Here is a 9,029-nt window from a genome sequence, read left to right as displayed (position 1 = left end):
AAAACCCCGATAGAAAATTGTCTCAACTTGGCTACTTTTCTCGGGTAGCTGCATTAATTGATCCAGATACGGATGATCAATTTACAATATAATTTCCAGCTGAAATCTACGACGTTCAAACTCAAAGGCTATAAATTTTAATAGAAAGGCTCTGATTTAAATGAGGGTGTTTGTCTTGAAATCTATTACCTAGCGACGTAAGTGAAAGGTTTTACAAATCATGCGTGTCATTTCATATGTTATATGCAACGGAAAATTCAAAATGTCTGACCGCTGAAAACATGTTCAGCAAGCATAAAACACTTGGAGACAATGGCGTTTTATCCAGCATTAAAATTTGTTGCCCAATTGTTGTTTACTACAGTTTGTATTGGATACCAGGAACCAATTACAAAGTATCGGCTTAAACTTAATCATTTAAAAATATTGGTTACTCCTCTGCGATGTATATACCACGGCTTTAGACGAGGCAAACCTAAACCTTTATCCAGCATATACATGGCTTCAATTGCATTGCTTTCTGTATGTTTTAAACGATTCCTCAAAGTCAGAATCAACTCTTGTCGGTACAACCTCTTGACTGTTGCCAGAAATGTTTAAACATTATTACGTAAAATAATTACAGTTTTGAAATAATTTCCCCCCAAGTTAGAGTTTGCTTTGCATGTATAATCTTAGAAATCGGTATATAGCGTATGCTGTTTAGATCAGAGAAATGTACGAAATGTATCAAGCGATAAAAACGCTAAAAAATATTCCCTCTAATGACAAGGTGTAAAATAGTGAATCTGCAGTAGGGGGCTTTCGCGATTGAAAGAGAGACCTCTGGATCAGCAGTAGAATTCTCTACCACTGAAGCAAAACTAGACCTTTATCCAGCACACATATGCCATCAATTTTATTGCATTGCATACGTTTTAAATGATTCCTCGAAGTCAAAATCAACTCTTGTCCGTATAACCTCTTGGCCATTGCCAGAAATGTTTAAACATTACTGCGTAAAATAAGTCCAGTTTTGAAATTATTTCTTTCTAAGTTAAAGATTGTTTTGCACGTATAATCTTAGAAATCGGTGTATAGCGTATGCTGTCTTTTTTTGTTTTTTTTTTGAAAATTGTTGAATGTATTCCCAAATTGTCTTCAAATACACAAGATTTAACAATACCCGGCTATCACAAACTTTTGAAATCACAAAGCAGTCTTAATTAAAATAAAATATCACAGAAAAGATGACTGCTTTGTGAATAGAACAATTGCACATTAGCTGCTCATTTCAATAAATACACTAATTTATCATTCCTTAATGTCTCCGGCCGTACGTGGGAAGGTCTGGTCGAAAAAAGTCAACATGAATAAGGGTTTTAATTTTTCCTTTGGCAGCCTTAACAATGGCAACAGCATCGCTGTTCTTTTTCTGAAATATTATGTCACACCAAATACTAAACTGAAGAACACATATGACATACACCATCTCCCCTCTAACTTCCTGGTTAAAGGTGGAATTGAATACCTTGTAAATTAATGTTTCTGAGTCCATATTTGGTTGGTAGTTCGCAAACAAAACAAATATCCGGTTAAAGTCATTAAACACATCCTCAACGATCTTACATTGTACAAACAGATGTTGCCGAGTTTCAGACAGGGAGCAAAAAACATACAAGTCATCGGTGGCTACATTTCTCCTAAGAAGTTTTTCTTTAACGGGCAAAATGTCATGAACCAACTTGTAAGTGAAGTTGACCAAATTGTAATCTAAGAATTGATGAAAAACAGTTTTCCATGTTCTAAAACAGTCCAAATGCGGCATAGACACCATTGCTCTTGGACAATGGAGTTTTTTTGTTACAAAATATTCATAAATACAGCTGCTTGAACACAATGTTACAGGTTGCTGTACCCATGGGGTAAATTCTCTCTAGGCCCTCAAGGCCAGTCTATAAAAAGGTGGAATGTTTTCAGAATGTGGAACACTGGAACGACAGAATTCACGACAAACATACCTTAAGGGTAAACCCAACCAATAGACGGCAAAGTATTTCCATTCCGCTGTTGTTCCATGAATTAATTTTAAAACATGCCGAGTAACAAGTGCTTTTATTTTACATTCTATATTATGTACGTTTAGACCTCCATTCCCTATTTTATTATGTACGACAACTCTCTTCAAACTTTCGGACTTGTTATCCCACAAAAATCTGAACACAGTTTGGGAACATTGATTGACACATTTAGGCGGCAACAGAGTACACTGTGAAGAAAACCAAAAGACAGCTAAAGCAACTGTATTAATTAAGACAGACCTCACCCGTAGGGTCAAATATCTTCCATTCCATGCTGATACATGTTTCTTTACCTTACTTAAAACACGCTCAGAATTGAGTTCTGTTTCATCTGGTCCAAAAAATACCCCACAAATCTTTGAGTTTAAGTGATGTTAAGCCCACCACTGTGCACGTTAGTTTCGTCCCAGTTACCAATGGGAAGAACCGTGCTTTTCAACAAGTTGAGTTTTGCTCCTGAGGCTTTTCCATAACTTTCTGCTATTTTAATTACATGCGGAACAGAACTCTCTTCAGATAAAATTGCAGTCGTATCATCTGTAAATGCCGACACTCTTGTTTCCTTGTTTGTGCCGGGTAACCGTACACCATTAATTTCGTCATTGTTTCTAATGGCCGCTATAAAGGGCTCTGAGGACAACACATACAATAATGGTGACAAAGAACAACCCTGTCGGACACCTCAACTCAGTTTAAATTCTTCTGTTATGTGCCTGTTCACAATAACACTACTTGTAATGTCAGTATATAATAATTGTACCTACTTACAAAAGTCGGGTCCGAAGTTAAATTTCTCTAAACATTTGAACAAAAATGACCGGTCTATTCTGTCAAAGGCTTTCTCCTAGTCTAAGTTAAGAAAGCATCCTTTTAAATCTTTTTGTTCAACATGATCATATGTATTTCGTAATAAGTGAAGGTTGTCAAAAATACTTCGGCCTGGTATTCCACATGTCTGATTCTGAAGTACAATTGTATCGATCACATTTTTTAACCGATTGCACAAAGCTTTAGAAACAATCGTATAATCTACATTTAGTAAGGTAATTCGCCTCCATTTTTTTTATTCTTTCGGCATTGTCGGGATCCTTACATAATAGTGTGATTAACCCAGAACGCTGTGAATTACTTAATCTACCCAAGTTAAAACAGTAATTAACTACATCCGTAAACACACCCGAAAACAGGGGCCAAAATTGTACGTAAAACTCTGCTGGCAAACCGTCGCATCCCGGCGAACGCCTTTTAGACATATTTTTTACTGCAAAAAACAACTCCTGTTCAGTCAAAAGGCCTTCGCAGGCAGTTTTACAATCTTCATTTAACATCGGAAGCGATGACAAGAACTCATCTTGAATGGAGGAGTCAGTATCTTGTTCAGTATGCAATTTCATATAATACGACCTTATACACTTAGCAATACCTTCCTGAGATTCATGGGATATTGAAGAATCACTATGACAAGTAATACTTTTGGTCATCTTCTTTCTGCCCCTACCAACTTCTCGTTTAATGAAATATTTCATTGGTTTTTCTCCCTGATCAAAATGAACAGCTTTAGCACGGATAACCGCTCCCGCATGATTCGACTTATAAAGGGCATTTAGTCTTTTTCACATTGTCAACACGCTCACAGTTAATGATTGGACTAGATTTTAACGCATTTAATTCTTGTTCAAGTTCCAACAAATCACGTTTTTTGTTCATAGATTTCTCCTTACAGTAACTCCGAATTCTGTCTTTACATTCCCTTTTAAATGTCTCCCATCTGTCTATTAGATCTGCATGACCAGTTGTACAGACAGAGAAAATATCATAGAAGACGGATTTAATATTATCAACAAGCTCCGTGTCATTTAACACAGAAGTATCACACTTCCAGTAGAACGGCCCCTATGAAATGACATCTTCAAAAGAGATATCAATAAACAAACACGACTGATCAGAAAAGGACACATGTACAGCATCACACTGGGTTACATACTTAAACACAGCGTTAGGGATATAATCTACTGGCACACTGGCGCCTAGACCACGTGTAACAATTCTTATTCGGATGCAGTTTCCTAAAAATATCACAAATACCAAAATTTCTTTTCAAATTATTAATTTCGTCCACTCCATCATTCCTTCCATTACTGGCACAGCCAGCTCTATCTAATTCAATGCTCTCGACACAATTAAAATCCCCACTCATAATGACCAACTCACTGACCTGCATCACATTATCTAAATTAGAAATAAACTCTTTTCTTTCCTTTGGATTATTAGGGGCATATATACAAACAAGGTTTAAAGCAATGTTGTTGAGTTCAACCCTAAGGCTTATGTACCGATCGTTAGGGCACCTCTGTATTTTCCGTATAATGCAATCTACCGTATACCTAATAACTATTCCCACCCCACAACTTCGATTTGACCCATACGCCCACCTGGCCGAGATTTGCAAATAATTAGTGTCATTATAGTTTTCGAAGTGTGTTTCCTGTAAGAATAGTACATCAATTCCTTTATCGAAAACAAATTGCTTGACATGTTCTTGTTTAGACGGATCCCGTAAACCATTAATGTTTAAAGTCCCAAAACGAATATTATTTAAGCTCATTATACAAATAAGTAAAGGTAGAGCGTACATACCCATTGTGGTCAAATAAGAGAGTCCTAATTACGCTACAACTCATTTGTCTCTTTTCATTCGCTGCCTCGCACGAGAAGCAAGCGATTTTCTTTTCCTGTATTCCAGAAGCATGGTGTCCCCCTCCTGAGATGGAGTCGGCGTCATACAGTCTGACGACTGATCGGCATCAACACCGTCATAATCAGTAGGACGGGAACTGGGCGGGACAGATGACGCTGCCTCTTCGGCTGTACTGCCATTGTCCAACTTAGCTCGTTTTTTCCTCGACTGGGACTGGTGAACGCACGTCGGGAACGTGCACGTCAGCCACAACCACATTCTTCACCCTCGGGATAGCTGATGACGTTTCATTATCACCAACATCCACTTCGTCGGTGTTCTTAGTATTCCCCCGGTCGTCCATCTCCTTGTCAGACTCGCTGTCGTCGCTGACGTCATCATCGGCGCTGTCGTCCCCATTCCCGTCGATTTCGTCTTCGTTCTCGTCGCTTCGTTTCATGGCAGGTGGGTTGAATGGGTCATCATCGTCGCTGACGTCAACATCAACGTCATCTTGTTTTCCTATTATACTGGCGCATAGTCGGTAGGTTCCCCTTAACCCGCGCCGCGTACGACATTGCTCTCGCACAAGAGTCACTGACCGTATGAAGCCCTGAGTTACACATTCGGCATGGATCTGTACAGTCCTTCTCTGTATCAGGATTCTCATGGGGGTGGGAGGGAGAGGAACCGTCGCAGTGCCCTACACTCTGCCGCCTTGTGTGATTTTTGGCCACACTTCCGACATTCATAGGTTTGCCCGGGGTAGGTAAACATCACAATGTCAACACCGAAGTTATTAAAATTTGGTACATAGCGAACTTTGTGACACCTAAATCTGTAAATCCTAATACCTGTCCGAACATGTGAGAGCTCCGGGTCTGAAAATCTGGGTTTCGTCACACCCAGGCATTCACCTTAGGGTATCAAAGCTGCATCGATAGTGTCATCTGACATTTCATCCGGTGCCCAGTGGGCCGTCAGATTCAGGTAAACTGACGACGCTGGCATAATAGACCATGTCGTTCCATTTATAACAACATTGGATTTACTCACTAGGGCATTATGCCCAGCCACTGTTGACACGCGGAGATAGAAGTGTTCCTTTAAATAATTCCTCTGAAAACTTATTAGCTCTGTCTTGACACAGTCAAAGTTCTGCTTGGCCTGTTTACAGGCGAGAAGGACACGGGTTTGGACATACCTGATCCAACGGGGCACTCGCCCTTCACCAAATAGTAACCACTGGCCAAATTCAAGCTCTGTGGGCACGAATTTCACCCCAAAAATAAGTCTCAAAAACAAGCGTTGTTGTTGCACAAATGTGTAAACAGCAGAGAATCACCGACACGTCCGTTCACTTCGGCGTCTAGCACACTCTCCGGCGTATGCTGTTTAGGTCAGACAAATGCTGTGGGTAATTCTAAACTGAATATGTATTTTAGATAACATTTATTATTACAATATCCCTTTTTAGTCAATCCTGTACAGTTTTAAAGCTGTGTCTAGAGGGAAAAGCCGGTTTCACGCGTTAAAAACGATCAACACATATTCCCTCTAATGAAAAGGTCTAAGGTAGTAAACATGTCAGCAGGGGGCATCCGGGATTGAACCGGAGACCTTTCGATCTGCAGTCGAATGCTCTACCACTGAGCTATACCCCCTCATACGTCAATGGCAGAGGCAATGGTGTTTTTATCCAGCATTAAAATTTGTTGCCAAATTGTTGTTTACTACAGTTTGTATTGGATACCAGGAACCAATTACAAAGTATCGGCTTAAAATTAATCATTTAAAAATAATGGCTACTCCTCTGCGATGTATACCACGGCTTTAGACGAGGCAAACCTAAACCTTTATCCAGCATATATATGGCTTCAATTGCATTGCTTTCTGTATGTTTTAAACGATTCCTCAAAGTCAAAATCAACTCTTGTCGGTATAACCGCTTGACCGTTGCCAGAAATGCTTAAACATTCTTACGTAAATAAGTACAGTTTTGAAATAATTTCCTCCTAAGTTAAAGTGTGCTTTGCAGGTATAGTTTTAGAAAACACTGTTTAGGTCAGACAAATGCTGCGGGTAATTCTAAACTGAACATGTATTTTAGATAACATTTATTATTACAATATCCCTTTTTAGTCAATCCTGTACAGTTTTAAAGTTGTGCCTAGAGGGAAATGCCGGTTTCATGCGTTAAAAACGATCAACACATATTCCCTCTAATGAAAAGGTCTAAGGTAGTGAACATGTCAGCAGGGGGCATCCGGGATTGAACCGGAGACCTCTCGATCTGCAGTCGAATGCTCTACCACTGAGCTATACCCCCTCATACGTTATACGTTTGTGAAAGGGAACAAAACCCCCATAGAAAATTGTCTCTTAGTTGCCTACTTTTCTTGGGTAGCTGCATTAATTGATCCAGATACTTAAAGTCAATTTACAATATAATTTCCAGCTGAAATCTACGACGTTCAAACTCAAAGGCTATAAATTCTAATGGAAAGGCTCTGATTTAAATGAGGGTGTTTGTCATGAAATGTATTACCTAGCGACGTAAGTGAAAGGTTTTACAATTCAGGGGTGTCCTTTCATATAATATATGCTACAAAAAATTCAAAATGTCTGACTGTTGAAAACATGTTCAGCAAGCATAAAACATTTGGAGGCAATGGTGTTTTTATCCAGCATTAAAATTTGTTGCCAAATTGTTGTTTACTACAGTTTGTATTGGATACCAGGAACCAATTACAAAGTATCGGCTTAAAATTAATCATTTAAAGAATTTGGCTACTGATCTCTAATGTATTTACCACGGCATGAAACGTTCAAAACTAGACCTTTATCTAGCATGCAAATAGCATCAGTTTTGTGGCATTTGATATGTTTTAAAAGATTCCTCAAAGTCAAAATCAACTGTTGTCTGTATAACCTGTTGGCCATTGTCAGAACGGATTATAGTAAATAAGCACAGTTTTGAAATAATTTCCTCCCAATTTAAAGTGTTCTTTCGATGTATAATCTTAGAAAACAGTGCATAGCGTATGCTGTTTAGATCAGAGAAATGCTTCATTCTTAACGGTGTATGTATTTTAGATAACATTGGAATATACCTGTATTTTAATCATTCCTGTACAGGTGTAAAGCTGTGTCTGGAGAGAAAAGCCGGTTTCAGGTGAAAAATTCGATAAAAAATAGCTGTAAAATGGTGCATATGCAGTAGGGGGCATACGGGTTTGAACTTGAGACTTGTACATCGGCAGTGGAGTTTATTTTTTTCTTTTGAAGAAATATTTATTTCCGTTCACACAGAAATACAGGATTGCGCATATCCAAAATCGTGGTTTAAAAGATAAGAATATTAAATATATAAGATAGTCGTGGAAAAGCAATATATCAAAACATATACATCTGGGAATTATACACATATATCACGCACATACATATGTTACCACAATTGCCTGATCATACAGACGGCATGTGTTTATAATAGCACCTGTACATCAACTGTGTCATTTGTTTTAACAAATGGATTGTATTTGATCTATTTTGTAATGAAGTCGGATATCTGACTCATGTAGTTGTGGTAAACGTGTGCTTCTATAACTTTACTGTAAACAAGAGGTTTGACAATTTTTTTTACACACATAATCCGCTTGTAAGCAAGCCACAAAACCTTCCGTACCCATATCGCTAGTCTAGTACAGATAGTCAAGACAATGTTTAAAAAAAGAAAACACAGTTAGCATCTCGAACTGGATACTCGAAGAGCAGCATACATTCAAATCTCGAACACTCATCGGAGTGTGTCTGAGCACTGTGTCAATAATATCACCAACATATTTTACAAACTGGGTTAACAAAGGGCAATGGATTATTAAGTGGATAACTGATTCCATATGCGTTTCACAAACAAGACACAGATCGCCATCCACACACCCAATTTTGAAAAGGTTCTCGTTGTATACACAGGATTATGATACATTTTAAAATCCAGCTGAGTACAATCAGGTCGCTTTCCATGCAGTACAATACAACTCCATAAATGATCGACATCAACGTTAGGAAAAACCCTTAACCAGTTCCGAACTGAGCCAGGCTCTACCAACTTTTCTCTGAGAAGTAGCTTATAAAATTGCTTGGTTATCAAGACTGAAACAGGCGTACTACGTCCTTTAATATTTAGTTTCGGTTGGGGGCAAGTATTCCTATTTGATATACAAGCAGTAGCACTACCATCTACCATTCTGAACCATCGATATGGAATAGCCTGTTTAATTATTCTGTATATG

General features: G+C 38.5%; 2 non-coding genes across 2 annotated transcripts; both read right to left on the bottom strand.

Moving 5' to 3' along the window:
* Positions 1-6,329: 6,329 nt before the first annotated feature.
* Positions 6,330-6,401, bottom strand: Trnac-gca (transfer RNA cysteine (anticodon GCA)). Its single transcript has one exon. It is a non-coding gene; the product is annotated as a tRNA-Cys (tRNA).
* Positions 6,402-6,994: 593 nt separating this feature from the next.
* Positions 6,995-7,066, bottom strand: Trnac-gca (transfer RNA cysteine (anticodon GCA)). Its single transcript has one exon. It is a non-coding gene; the product is annotated as a tRNA-Cys (tRNA).
* Between the last annotated feature and the right edge of the window lie 1,963 nt (positions 7,067-9,029).

This window comes from Liolophura sinensis, chromosome 6 (genome assembly GCF_032854445.1).
Source record: "Liolophura sinensis isolate JHLJ2023 chromosome 6, CUHK_Ljap_v2, whole genome shotgun sequence".
NCBI classification, from domain to species: domain Eukaryota; kingdom Metazoa; phylum Mollusca; class Polyplacophora; order Chitonida; family Chitonidae; genus Liolophura; species Liolophura sinensis.
The sequence above is the reverse complement of the archived record's forward strand: the minus strand, read 5'-3'. Positions and strand labels throughout refer to the sequence as shown.